Source organism: Lepisosteus platostomus, chromosome 8 (genome assembly GCF_059453375.1).
Source record: "Lepisosteus platostomus isolate fLepPlt1 chromosome 8, fLepPlt1.hap1, whole genome shotgun sequence".
NCBI classification, from domain to species: domain Eukaryota; kingdom Metazoa; phylum Chordata; class Actinopteri; order Semionotiformes; family Lepisosteidae; genus Lepisosteus; species Lepisosteus platostomus.
Genome location: NC_142618.1, coordinates 14,488,783 through 14,500,261, shown reverse-complemented (window position 1 = coordinate 14,500,261; position 11,479 = coordinate 14,488,783). Strand labels below are relative to the sequence as shown.

Below are 11,479 nucleotides of genomic sequence, written 5' to 3'. Positions count from 1 at the left end.
GGGAAAACAACTAAATCATAATGTGTCTTTTAAAATTCATCACTTCAAATTTAGATATTCTCCCACAGCAATTATAATTTCCTCAGACAACACAAGGTCACAGCACATCTAAAATGTGAGTTGCTCTCACACTCTGAAACACACAAACCTCCTTTCTGTGTCACAGAGACAGTGAGCCTCTGTCTCTCAAGTGACCACAATGGATCCAGCTTTAGAATAAAACAGAACGAATAATGGAGTCCATCTATCAAACCAGGCTATTGTTCTGACAAGGACTGACTCACAGACTTTACTGCCCTTTCAGAAGCACTCATTGTCACGTAGTCATGACTCAGAAAAAAATTCTCACCTACAAAACAGCTTGGGTTTAATAAGGAAGAGGAAACAGAGAACCCCACAGCAATAAACACATAACAGGACAGGAGACACAGTGAGAGAGAGGAGATCATAGAGATTCCTTCAGTAATAAACACACAACAGGAGAGGAGACACAGTGAGAGACAGGAGATAACAGAGAATTTGCCAGTGATATACAGTTCAGTTTCCCTGGTGCAATGAAATGCTTATTTGCATGCATGAACCAATACAAAGATATTAAGGAAACACCAAAAACATAAACACAGAACAGCAGCAGCAACAACAATAAAGTTTAATAACATCCAACTTAAATACAAGTCAGCACAAGGAGTGTGAAAAAGAAAAAAAACATCGGTGGTGGGGTAGAGCTCAGTAATCTGACAGTTTGAAATTCTAACAAATTGTCTCTGAATCCGGAGGTACGTGCCTTTATGTGCCTATAATGCTTACCAGAGAGAAGGGGAGAGAAAAGTGGTATCCTTAGAGATACTTCCAGCCTTCCTGAGACAGCGAGCTGTAAAAATGTCGACAATAGAGGGGGAGCTATAATCCAATGATGGACTGGGCTGATCTGATCACCACCCATAAAGCCTTTCAGTCAGACAACGAGCTGCTGAGAAACCACACTGTAATACCACACGTGAGCACACTCTCAATAGCGCACCTGTAAAATGTAGTTGAAGACAGACCACATTGTTTCAACTGTCTGAGTAACTAAAGGAGCTGCTGTGCCTTCTTTATAGCTTCAGTTACATGCTGGAACCATGTTAAATCATTACTGATGAAGGTAACCAGGAACTTGAAGCAGCTAACCATCTTTACAGCCACCCCATTGATGTGAATAGGCCTGTGGTCCCCACCCTGCTTTCTAAAATGGACAACCAGCTCCTTGGTTTTGCTGACGTTAAGAGAGAGGTTATTGTCACAGCACCACTCCACCAGGTTCCTGAACTCATCCCTGAAGGACAACTCATCATTACTGGTGATGGTCATGTCATCTACATATTTGTAGATGGAATTGGAGCTGTGTCTGGCCACACAATCATGGGTAAACAAGGAAAACAGCACGGGGCTAAACACACAGCCCTGAGGAGCACCTACTGTATGTTGATGGTCAGCGTGGAAGAAAGCCTTCCATCGACTCTCACAGTGTGTGGTCTGCCAGTCAGGAAATCCAGAATCCAGCTGCAGAGAGAGGTACTGATGCCCACATCATTAAGCTTACTGACTAGTCTGGATGGAACTATAGTCTTAAATGCAGAGCTGTAATCAATGAACAGATTTCCGGCATATGTGTCTTTATTATCCAGATGAGTCAGGGCAGTGTGAAGAGCCAGGGAAAGAGCGTCGTCAGTGGACCTGTTACGCCAGTATGCAAACTGCAGGACTTCTAAGCACTCAGGTACCATTGTGTTAATAAGCCTCATGACCAGCCTTTCAAAGCAGTTTATAGATGTGAGCAGATGTGACCACTGCAGGTTTGTAATCATTAAAACGGGTCTTAGTATTTTTCTTTGGCTCTGGTTTTCTTATAACACATGGGAATGGAAGATTGGAAAAGTGAAAGATTAGAAATATCCATAGGATCGGAAACCATTCTGACTCTGGCAGGTATGGGAATTCTGCGATAAGATTTGTTCTATTCCTGAATTGGATAAAGCAGTTACAAAAGGGATGAATGAAGGTTTGTCTAATCCCAGAGGAGTTCTTGCAGTGCAGCTCTGTCTCTGCTGGTCTCAGCTGGCAGAAGATGTCAGTGGGGTAGTGTTGCTCAGCTTGTGCAGTAATTTGGTTGACACTGATTTGAGCTCTGGCAGTTGCGCTGTCCTGAAGCTGGCTGGTATCAGTGTGGCTTCAGGACCTGCTGGAGAAGAGGGCTCTTTTCTGGCCTCAGTTCTTGACTCAGCAGGGTCTTATGGTGGTAGGTCACTGTTTCATAGGTCTAGTCAATACATTTTTGCTCTCTTCTGTATATTAATTAACAATTGTTATTGCTTAGTTTGGCACTGCATGTGTTGTTAAGTGTTTTTTGTTTTTCTGAACTTGGAGAATGTTTTTACCGAACTCTGAGTGTGGGGCTCAATGGGGTGTTGTCCTGTTTGGACCCTGCACTTCACTGCCATATGGGGCAATGGGTTTTGTGAAGGGGTGATATTGCAGAGTCTCCTTTTAATGGCATAGAAAGTGCGTTCACTACCAAAACTCCCAGATGAACTGATTGCCAATCCAAGGTATGTGGTCAGACACACTGACTGGACACTCCAGTACATTAACACTGCACTGAGAGAGAGGGGTTAATACAGTACAGACACACTGACTGGACCTAACAGAAAATTAATTTTACACTAAGAAGCACAGGGAGATAGAAACAGAGAAAGAGTGCATTTCCAGATGTAGGTACATCCTGTTGGAGGGGAGGAGGTCCGTCTTTGGGATGAAAATAGCACACTGTGCGCTGTGTGAGGCTGTATATCTTTTTTTTTTAATTTTTAAACCAGGTAGCTGAGCCAATAATGCAAGGTAATGTGGTTCCATTATGGTAACATTTCTCCTTTTGGACAACATATCTCCTTTTCACTGGAAACAATTCCCACTGGAAACAAGACATTACCCTGAAGAAGCCATAGAAAGAGCTACACATTTCAAAGACTGTCTGTGGTACTGGCCGTGTTAATGTAGCACAAGAAATCATCAGCCCTGCTTGGAATATTGCAGTAGCAGTAACGAAAGCCATGAGCAGTGCAAATAAAACATATAACTGCAGTCAGGGTCAAGGTCGAAGGCAGAGGTCGCAGACAAAAAAAGACCCACATTTGTGGTGGGAGTGGGTGGGGTGGCCTGGAAGTGGCACTATGAATGCGTTTCACTGTCCGAAATTTGAAAGTGCCCAAATTCTCTGCACAGGCGGAGGGTTTCCTAGGAAATACAAATCCGCATTCAGACCTTTAAGGAACATAGAGAATCTGTTCTGATACAATGAGATAGTAATGACTTAGAGATGGGAAATTCCACTGGTCAGACACTTTGAAAGAGCATGCTTCAGAAAGCAGAAGTCTTAGCATGTGTCACTGTGATGCACGGGTATCATCTGCTTCCGTACTAACTGTAAACATATTTTGCATTAAGTAGATGTTGCGTGCAAATGTTAAAATGTAAGCAAAACGGTCCTGGAATTTAAACTTTTTTCAAATACAAATCTTAGTACGGGCACTCAGAAGTATACATGCAAATGAGAACATGTGGTAGATGCTATAACTGTAGTTTTAATTTTTGCTGCAAATATTATTTCAAACAATCATTGTATTCATTGTAAACAACAGTATTGGAAACAATCATGAAATCAGCGCAAGACGTCTCAGAGCAGAGTTATATGTGTATCTTGTATTTGCTGAGCACGTTTGGGATGTAATAATAATTCAGCCTCTGGGCTTTGCTGTACTCCTTCTTGAAAATAGTGCTTCAGCATTGATTGCTCTATTGTAGAATTCATGAAAATGTAAAATAAATGTGGTATAGCTAGAAAAGTGAAGGACCAATTACTATGGAAATTAACAAACGGTATAAGAAACACAACCACCCAAATGGGACTGGAACCCTGGACTCTCAGATTAAAAGTCTCATGTGCTGCCAGCAGCATTCTGATGAGTCATGTGACCTGTCTGGAACGACACCCAACTTTACCCAGAAGCGACAGCACCACTCCCAGTAGGATGAGAGAGAAATACAGCACCACATGGGGAGTCAAGGGGGGTCTCTCAATTCATCCTCCTTCTCATTGAGGGCAGAGTCTGTATAGACACCTGGTCCAGAGTAGAACCACAGACTTGCGAACTGAGGAACCCAGGACAGCTGTTGCCTCTTTTATTGTGTTCAACATGAAGACGGGTCTTAATAATAATAATTGCTTACACTTATATAGCGCTTTTCTGGACACTCCACTCAAAGCGCTTTACAGGTAATGGGGTCTCCCCTCCACCACCACCAATGTGCAGCCCCACCTGGATGATGCAACGGCAGCCATAGTGCGCCAGAACCCTCACCACACATCAGCTATTAGTGGGGAGGAGAGCAGAGAGAGTAATGAAGCCAATTCATAGATGGGGATTATTAAGAGGCCATGATTGGTTAAGGCCAATGGGAAATTTGGCCAGGACGCCGGGGTTACACCCCTACTCTTTTCGAGAAACGCCCTGGGATTTTTAATGACCACAGAGAGTCAGGACCTCGGTTTTACGTCTCATCCGAAGGACGGCACCTGTTTACAGTATAGTGTCCCCATCACTATACTGGGGCATTAGGACCCACGTGGACCACAGGGTGAGCGCCCCCTGCTGGCCCCACTAACACCTCTTCCAGCAGCAACCTTAGTTTTTCCCAGGAGGTCTCCCATCCAGGTACTGACCAGGCTCACACCTGCTTAGCTTCAGTGGGTTGCCAGTTGTGAGTTGCAGGTTGATATGGCTGCTGGCACATAATCAAAGGACAAGCTCCCATTTAACTTAATGAAAGCAGTCAGGATGGAATGATCAGTCTACAAAAGAGTTTCTGGGTCAGTTCTTTTGGTAATGTCTGCTAACCTCACCAGAGGTTCTGTTATTAATAATAATGCACCTCTGCTATGTTACACAGTTAAAACGTTGTTAAATAATAGGGCAACACAAGGTATAGACATTTTAACAGAAACTGGTCAAACACATCTCACACTTTTGGAGCCCCTTGACTCCCCATGTCTCACTGTATTTCTCTCTCATCCTACTGGGAGTGGTGCTGTCGCTTCTGGGTAAAGTTGGGTGTCGTTCCAGACGGGTCAAGTATGACTGCGCTTTGCCACAAGAAGAGACACCTGACTCGCCAGCACGCTGCCGGTAGTTTATGTCTCTCAGAGCCCGGATAGCTCAGTCGGTAGAGCATCAGACTTTTAATCTGAGGGTCCAGGGTTCAAGTCCCTGTTCGGGCGTGTGTTTCTCTTTTATCAATTTCATACATCCAAAATACTTCGTCTTTCGGCCTTTCTCTTTCTCGAGTTGTACCGTGTATATTTTCAATGTTAAATACGTTTCACCATCTGTTGCATTTTTCTACACATCCACCAGCGCTATTCAAGGCAGCGGAAGGCTGAAAACCTCAAACAACAAAACTCCCCTATTTGGGGCATTTTTTGTTTTAGGGTTTTCATCGGGGATGTAGCTCAGTGGTAGAGCGCATGCTTCGCATGTATGAGGTCCCGGGTTCAATCCCCGGCATCTCCACGCGCCTTATATTGCCAAAATCATTGAAAACTTCTCTTGATCAAGAGGCCTTTGCTCGTTTCCTTAAGGAGCCCGCTGCACACGGTGAAATTCAGACCCTCTGGAGGTGTTACGGTGTTTCCCTGCGCTTTTAAACGCACTTCTAATGCATTCGCTTTGTTTTAAATAATTCAACGTCATCTGGAGAAAAGTAGGGAAAGATCGTCTTTCTTGTCACGGCTGTTGACCTGCTGACTCTCAGCCGGGTTTACTTGAAAACCCGTTCAGCGAGCGAGACTCCCTCTGGACTCCGCACTGAGCTGAGAGCTGCGCGAATCCTCACTGTACTGTTACAAGAGCTTTCATGGAGACGATCTACATAGAGCGCAGCGACAACATCGTGAACTGTTTCGTTATATGAAGGAAAAGCTGAAAACGTAATTCTGGGAAGGAAGAGTAGAGTTGGCGCCGTGGCTTAGTTGGTTAAAGCGCCTGTCTAGTAAACAGGAGATCCTGGGTTCGAATCCCAGCGGTGCCTTTTCGTTCACGGAGGCACATTTATGTGCGAAAACAGCAGAATGCCCCTCAAAACGTCTATATCCAGAGATAGTTCAGGTGGGTAGCTGCGTCAGCATGCGTAGGCTGCAAAGGAACAAGTAATAGGTTTATTCCATGCTGAAAAAAAGAAGAAAGAGAACACAACGTTTCGGCCGTGGAGCCTTCTTCAGGTGTCAAGGTGACACAAGTTGTGTTCTCTTTCTTCTTTTTTTCAGCATGGAATAAACCTATTACTTGTTCCTTTATATCCAGAGATGCCAGGGAAGAAGAGATTTCAGTCACAGGAAACTAAGGTGCAGTCGCTTCCACGCGAAATGCAATTGAAGACGCCCGACATTCTCCGGGCCAGCGAAAGTGAAAGACCGCGACACAACAGTTCTGTTCTAAACGTTACGAAAAAAACATGCCAAACGTGCAAGAGGAAGAACGTTGTGCTGGTTGATGCAGTTCATTTCTCATCGATGTCGTACACGGTCAAGATCGAGAAATACCTTCTCATCGGGAGCATATTTCCACCGAAATTCCATAGGAGACAAATGGTGAAGTTGCACTTTTCATCCAAAAGAGAGACACGGTCTTGGTCCAGTTACTGATAAAACTTCTATATAAGCGTCTCGGAAACGAAAGCAGCACAAACGCTACTTTCAACAGCACAAACGAGTGAGCTGGATTTCATCGTTTGTGCACTCTGTACGGGGGCCGACTTCACGGAGTTTTTAACTTGCCTTTAAATATTCAGCGGACTTGAGCATAACATGCCAGAAGAACGTGCACGCACATATGGCTTTCAGAGGTTGGAGTAAATGAATCGCCCCAAGGGTAATACAGAGTGAGGCGCCATGAAGATAAAAACTGCGAAGGTATTAAAATATTTAGTTCTGAAGATCTCGTGACTTCCCAAAAGACTTAACACTGAATTCTTATAGTCGCATTCCAGTGCTAACCAATTACTACTACCCTGTATTCATTGCAGAAAGCAGTGGAGACAGTTATATTGCAATTAAAAATGTATTTATTTCGAAGAGTATGGGACATTGTGAATCAATAAAGACGTTAAAAAACCAAGCAAATAAGTAAAGCATTTTAAAAATAGATTCTCATTGACAGTAAACAAGCCGATCCACCTGGCGCTGCTAGCTCTCAGCTCTCAGACCCGCGATTGGCTAAACCCCCGAGCAGTTCGGGCTGTGATTGGGTGAAGAGTGAGAATCGATACTCTGATTGGGTAAAGCGCCACAGCGGAAGTTCCGAGAACGTGTAGATACACAGGTGATGAAAGTTCTTCTTGGTCCAAATACTGTAGCCCCGGTTAACCGTGTGTGCTGTGTGAGCACGCTGGATATACAGTAACACATCCATTGGTTTCCAATTACTGGTCAATCTAAGAGAAGTCGCACTGAGGTCAAAACTGAACAGCAGACAAAGAATGTCATGGCATCCACAGCGCGTTCACGACCCCGATAGCATGTCACGATAAGAGTGCGCGCATCACGATCACATCGCGATACCCATTGCGACTGGTGCATCACTGTCATGGCGCCACTTTTGGTCCATAAATCGCGATATGACATATCCCGACAAAACGCCCCCGTTCTCTTTTCGAGACACGATATGTTGGAAGTTAGCCGTACAAGGTAGCGTGGCCGAGCGGTCTAAGGCGCTGGATTAAGGCTCCAGTCTCTTCGGGGGCGTGGGTTCGAATCCCACCGCTGCCAATAGCTTTTGGCCTCCTTGCAATTTGAACAGTTGGAGACAATCCTACTATTCTTAAAGTAACGAAAAATAACACACCACCACTGCAAGAGGAAGAAAGTTGGAAAACAAGTCGTGCAATGTCAAGTTTCGACAGTATGTTTTCCTCAACGCTGGCTGTATACTCTCTCTGTGTTCGTGTGGGTTTCCTCTGGGTGCTCCAGTAGTGTCCCACAGTTGAAAAACATACCAGTTGGTTAAGCTGGCTCCTGGGAAAATGTTTGTGTGTGAGACCTGTGACAGACTGGTGTCCCTCCTGGGTCTATCCCTCCTTGTGCCCATGGCTTGGTAGGTTAGGCCAAGCAGGGAGTTCTGCCTTAAAGGTCTGATGAGCCTTCAATCAACTTTGAAGTGAAACATACAGTATATGTGCTTCACTTTCCTATTCTAGGAAGAGATACAGTTGAATATAGTGATGTTTTCCTGGATGTGTTGACACATGTTCAAAATATATTTACTGACATCTGAAAGGGTTTTTTTCCCCTCATAGATACCTAAAAAGAGAAATGAAGAAGTAATTACTGTGAACCATTATTGTTCCACTTTCACTTCTAAACAATCTAAACTCTGTTCTGGTTTGATTGGTGTTGTTAAATGGGTTTCTTTAAATGTGTGACCTGAAAACGGGACCTACCTAAACGTGTGCTTTCCGTTTCCATCTATCTGGAAAATAAAATCATTATAGCAAAGCAGTAAAGATATTTTATATCCAGTAAGTGAAATCCTAATGATTCCCTAAATAAATCAGACCACTCCAAACTGGTTTGTGTTTATAAGAAACACACTGTATTCATACAGTGGAATAGGAGAATGAGCTTTTAAATTAGTTTCTCATTTTATGTGGATTATAACGAGACCTGTGGTATGTAATGAATGAGCCAGTTGGAGTCTCCTGTCATTATATTACTGAACACTACTGATTAGGATGCACTAACGGTACAAAAATTCCAACCTTCTGATATCTTCCTACATAATGCGTTAACACCTGAGGGTAACATTTTAACTTGACCGGTAGTCTGACTATTTCTTGCACCGGGAGGTCTCTAATGCGCATTTGCTTCCCTCTGTTGTTTCTCTGCGGTACTGCAGCCTGTTTGAACTGGTATGTAGAAGAGATACGAGGCTCAGCGACCGTCCTGGACTCATCACTGCTGAGCAGATCCAGTAGCACGGAAACCACATTGTTTGTATTTTCCATTTGTCTAGTTAGGACCTTGAAACACTTGTTCTAAAATAGACTATATATCTGCTATATAGACTGAATGTTACATGGTGTTCTAAGGACTTTGTATTTTCAAGTGTACATTTGTATTGTGTATTGTGTGTCAGGCTTGTTCCATACATCTAGAATCTTTTAACAAGAAAGGTGCGCGAGTGCTCGGTGTTAAACGCACTTGTAGTTTCTCCCTTGTGACTTCTGATTCGTTTCCGATTGTGAAGAAGTCCTCTCGTTGACAACGCCGGTCTCCTGAGGACTGGGAACGCTTAAATCCAAGTGCACCGCGATTCTGGCGGGACAAGAATCCACATCATTCGAATGACTTCATTGTATCAAGGTCTAGAAGAGCAACGCGCACACTTGCTGACGTGATATCCACAACCTCATACGTGTGTGAGAAAACTGTAGTAGTCGGTATTCTGTCATTCCAGTTTTTCACGTCGCTCCGTGGTTCTTTGAAAAGTTCATTACTTTATAGCTTTTCCTTCATATAGCGAAACAGTTCACGGTGTTGTCGCTGCGCTCTATGTAGATCATCTCCATGAAAGCTCTTGTAACAGTAGAGTGAGGATTCGCGCAGCTCTCAGCTCAGTGCGGAGTCCAGAGGGAGTCCCGCTCGCTAAACGGGTTTTCAAGTAAACCCGGCTGAGAGCCAGCAGGTCAATTCTTCAACAGCCGTGACAAGAAAGACGATATTTTCCTGCTTTTCTCCAGATGTCTTTAAATTATTTAAAATAAAGCTAATGCATTGGAAGTGCGTGAAAAAGCGCAGGGAAACATCGTAACACCTCAAGACTGAATTTTGTTTTGTTTTGAATGTTTCCAATTGACAGAAGAAAATCAAGCGCCCGAACAGGGACTTGAACCCTGGACCCTCAGATTAAAAGTCTGATGCTCTACCGACTGAGCTATCCGGGCTCTGGGAAATATGCACTACCGGCAGCGTGCTGGCGAGTCAAGCGAGGCAAAGCGCAGTCATACCTGACCCGTCTAGGACGACCCCTGACAGATTTTACCCAGAAGCGACAGCACCACTCCCAGTAGGATGAGAAATACAGTGAGACATGGGGCGTCAAGGGGCTCCCTCAATTCATCCTCCGTCTCATCGAGGGCAGAGAAAAGTAAAGGCACTGTGCACATCTGCGGGAAATCATGTCGGAGTTTAGTGACAGCGACTTCAGAGACGAAGCTAGAACGAGTACGGTTTACGTTCTCCCATTCCCGCTTTCTGACCCGTATTTAATTGCGATTTATTCTGACTCCGTATTAACTGATAAAATATAGACAAATTCTCCAGCGGGAGATCACAAAAACTTATGACAGTTCTGGTCTTACACGTGCACCGAAAAGATGAGAAATGAATCGCATAAGAAATCACAGCTTTTTGTTACTTCAGGAACAGTAGGATTGTTTCCAACTGGTCAAATGGCGGGGAGTCGAAAAACTTTTGGCAGCGGTGGGATTCGAACCCACGCCCCCGAAGAGACTGGAGCCTTAATCCAGCGCCTTAGACCGCTCGGCCACGCTACCCGCTAGACTGCTGTTTTTTGGTGTCTCACAGAATGACGGGTGTCGTCACCTCTTGTCGGAGGCGTGGGAGCGACTGAACTTTCGATTACTGAGATGTTTCCTCTCTCTTGGTGAAATCTCTACTTCTCTGGCACCTCTGCATATAGTTCTTCTTAGCCTGAGGCTTCAGAGCTCTATGTATAGCGTCCTTGAAGTCATTTTACAGGAGGAGGCTTTCTGAAACGTGTAGCGCCTCCTAAAATTAGAAGCTTTTAAAGGGTGCTCACACCTGAAGAAGGCTCCACGGCCGGAACGTGTTTTCTTTCTTCTTTTTTTTCAGCATGGAATAAACCTTTTACTCGTTCCTTTGCAGCCTACGCATGCTGGCCCAGCTCCCCACCTGAACTACTTCAGCTTTTAAAGGGTTCGATCTGGTGACAAGGATGAGGTTAATTTAAAATTTGAATGACACAAACCCACATTCGGTTGAAGTGTATAGCTCCCATTTAAGTCTGCGGAATTTCACTCGAAGAAATTCTGTGGGATCTAGAAAACCTTGCCTTTAAGTATTTAGCACGTAGGGGTTTCACAATCTCCCGAAGGGTAATATCGAGTGAGGCGCCATGAGAATAAAAACTGCGAAGGTATTAAAATATTTACTTATAAGAATATTTCAATCTTGTTTGATCCTTCATGATGCTTTTAAACTTGTTTAAAACCCACGAAATTAGTATTCTATTTTCGACGCCAAAAATGGGAAATTCGTGACTTCCCACAAGACTTAACACTGAATTGTTATAGTCGCATTAAAGTGTTAAGCAATTCATCGTGCCTTTAACTTCAAGAATGGTCTGCT

General features: G+C 44.0%; 6 non-coding genes across 6 annotated transcripts; 4 read left to right on the top strand and 2 right to left on the bottom strand.

Annotated features, from left to right (window-relative positions):
- The first annotated feature begins 5,241 nt into the window (after positions 1-5,241).
- trnak-uuu (transfer RNA lysine (anticodon UUU)) lies at positions 5,242-5,314 on the top strand. Its single transcript has one exon. It is a non-coding gene; the product is annotated as a tRNA-Lys (tRNA).
- Positions 5,315-5,534: 220 nt separating this feature from the next.
- trnaa-cgc (transfer RNA alanine (anticodon CGC)) lies at positions 5,535-5,606 on the top strand. The gene has a single exon. It is a non-coding gene; the product is annotated as a tRNA-Ala (tRNA).
- Positions 5,607-6,049: 443 nt separating this feature from the next.
- trnat-agu (transfer RNA threonine (anticodon AGU)) lies at positions 6,050-6,123 on the top strand. The gene has a single exon. It is a non-coding gene; the product is annotated as a tRNA-Thr (tRNA).
- Positions 6,124-7,776: 1,653 nt separating this feature from the next.
- Positions 7,777-7,858, top strand: trnal-aag (transfer RNA leucine (anticodon AAG)). The gene has a single exon. It is a non-coding gene; the product is annotated as a tRNA-Leu (tRNA).
- Positions 7,859-9,959: 2,101 nt separating this feature from the next.
- On the bottom strand, positions 9,960-10,032 carry trnak-uuu (transfer RNA lysine (anticodon UUU)). The gene has a single exon. It is a non-coding gene; the product is annotated as a tRNA-Lys (tRNA).
- A 530-nt stretch (positions 10,033-10,562) lies between these two features.
- trnal-aag (transfer RNA leucine (anticodon AAG)) lies at positions 10,563-10,644 on the bottom strand. Its single transcript has one exon. It is a non-coding gene; the product is annotated as a tRNA-Leu (tRNA).
- Positions 10,645-11,479: the final 835 nt, after the last annotated feature.